At 49.7% G+C, this 2,500-nt stretch overlaps 1 non-coding gene across 1 annotated transcript; it reads left to right on the forward strand.

Annotated features, from left to right (window-relative positions):
- The first annotated feature begins 1,966 nt into the window (after nucleotides 1-1,966).
- On the forward strand, nucleotides 1,967-2,121 carry LOC126876677 (5.8S ribosomal RNA). Its single transcript, XR_007694426.1, has one exon. It is a non-coding gene; the product is annotated as a 5.8S ribosomal RNA (ribosomal RNA).
- Nucleotides 2,122-2,500: the final 379 nt, after the last annotated feature.

Raw genomic sequence — 2,500 nt, forward strand, 5'->3', positions numbered from 1 at the left:
CGTTGTCGTGAGTCGGACACCCGTGCCGTCGCTAGAGTTTTTCAAACTCTGCTTCTGGATATCGGGACGAAAGACCGCGCGAGGACGACGGATGCGAGTCCCATCGAATTTTTGACTTACACACTACCTGAACGAGACTTAAAGTTTCATATTATATACCGTTCAGAGGGGACCGGCTGTCTATCCTCGTTGTCGTGAGTCGGACACCCGTGCCGTCGCTAGAGTTTTTCAAACTCTGCTTCTGGATATCGGGACGAAAGACCGCGCGAGGACGACGGATGCGAGTCCCATCGAATTTTTGACTTACACACTACCTGAACGAGACTTAAAGTTTCATATAATATACCGTTCAGAGGGGACCGGCTGTCTTTCCTCGTTGTCGTGAGTCGGACACCCGTGCCGTCGCTAGAGTTTTTCAAACTCTGCTTCTGGATATCGGGACGAAAGACCGCGCGAGGACGACGGATGCGAGTCCCATCGAATTTTTTATTTACACACTACCTGAACGAGACTTAAAGTTTCATCCAGTTTGTCGTCTATCATCGCATATATAATATACCGTTCAGAGGGGACCGGCTGTCTATCCTCGTTGTCGTGAGTCGGACACCCGTGCCGTCGCTAGAGTTTTTCAAACTCTGCTTCTGGATATCGGGACGAAAGACCGCGCGAGGACGACGGATGCGAGTCCCATCGAATTTTTGACTTACACACTACCTGAACGAGACTTAAAGTTTCATATAATATACCGTTCAGAGGGGACCGGCTGTCTTTCCTCGTTGTCGTGAGTCGGACACCCGTGCCGTCGCTAGAGTTTTTCAAACTCTGCTTCTGGATATCGGGACGAAAGACCGCGCGAGGACGACGGATGCGAGTCCCATCGAATTTTTTATTTACACACTACCTGAACGAGACTTAAAGTTTCATCCAGTTTGTCGTCTATCATCTCATATATAATATACCGTTCAGAGGGGACCGGCTGTCTATCCTCGTTGTCGTGAGTCGGACACCCGTGCCGTCGCAAGAGTTTTTCAAACTCTGCTTCTGGATGTTGGGACGAAAGACCGCGCGAGGACGATGGATGCGTGTCCCATCGAATTTTTGATTTACAAGACACACACTACCTGAACGAGACTAAAGTTTCATCGAGTTTATCGTCGCATAACCCGTTCGGAGGGGACCGGCTGTCTATCCTCGTTGTCGTGAGTCGGACACCCGTGCCGTCGCTAGAGTTTTTCAAACTCTGCTTCTGGATATCGGGACGAAAGACCGCGCGAGGACGATGGCTGCGAGTCCCATCGAATTTTTGTTTTTTTTTTTTTTTTTAAAGAAAAAACACCACCCGAACGGAGATGTGTTCTATCTTTCGTCGATTTTTCATGCTTTCAGTCGGTCGCGTGGTCGCCATCCGTTCGGAGGGGATCGCCGGCTTCGAAACCTCGATGTCGTGAGTCGGACACCCGTGCCGTCGCTAGAGTTTTTCAAACTCTGCTTCTGGATATTGGGACGAAAGACCGCTCGAGGCGGACGGCCGCGCGAATCCCATCGAATCTTTACTATCACCCGAACGATGGAGAGATGCACGCGCGCTGTTTCTTGAATAATTGGACGAGAGAGTAGAATCAAACACATATATAACATGGGCTAGCCACCGTGCTTACTCGTTCGCGAGATCGTGTGCTGTACAGAGGATTCAGAATCGGGTGTATATATCCCCGTCGTTTCCTGACGAACGGAGCTTCGATCTCGATGGTTGTTATATATCATAATGTACTTTACGCCCGGCCGGCGAACGCGCGTATCTTCGCGCGTTCGTCGTTTTCTTTTTTTTTCGAACGTTTTTGTGTCGTCAATCCTATGGCGACTTCTGCGCGTTCGATTCCCGTTGGTCGAACGTGACGGAACTCGGCTTCGCTAGAACCGAGAAGAGTACATTTGAGTATTGAACTGTTGTAAATTTATAAAAGATTACCCTGAACGGTGGATCACTTGGCTCGTGGGTCGATGAAGAACGCAGCTAATTGCGCGTCAACGTGTGAACTGCAGGACACATGAACATCGACATTTCGAACGCACATTGCGGTCCACGGATACAATTCCTGGACCACGCCTGGCTGAGGGTTGCTCACGTAAACCTAAGACTGCTTGCGTTGCGTATCGTTACTCTCCGTATCTGTCTCTCTCTGTCCCTTCTTGCCTTAACAACCCGCCGTCGTTCTTCTTTATATAAGAGAACGTTTCAGAGTCGGACGAAGGTACAAGAACGAGGATACGAATAAGAGCGGACGGAGAGAACATACGCGACGTACGAGCGATTGTTGGACGCTCGTCGGCGTTCGTCGCGGTCGTGCAGAGACCGTGCAAGTCGTACGCATGCTCGATATATAATCTATCGTGTTCACGGGAGACTACGAAACTCTACCTCTGTCTCTCTCTGTCCCTTCTTGCCTTGACAACCCGCCGTCGTTCTTCTTAAAAATTATAAGAGAACGTTTCAGAGTCG

This window comes from Bombus huntii, unplaced genomic scaffold (genome assembly GCF_024542735.1).
Source record: "Bombus huntii isolate Logan2020A unplaced genomic scaffold, iyBomHunt1.1 ctg00000090.1, whole genome shotgun sequence".
In the NCBI taxonomy this organism is placed as follows: domain Eukaryota; kingdom Metazoa; phylum Arthropoda; class Insecta; order Hymenoptera; family Apidae; genus Bombus; species Bombus huntii.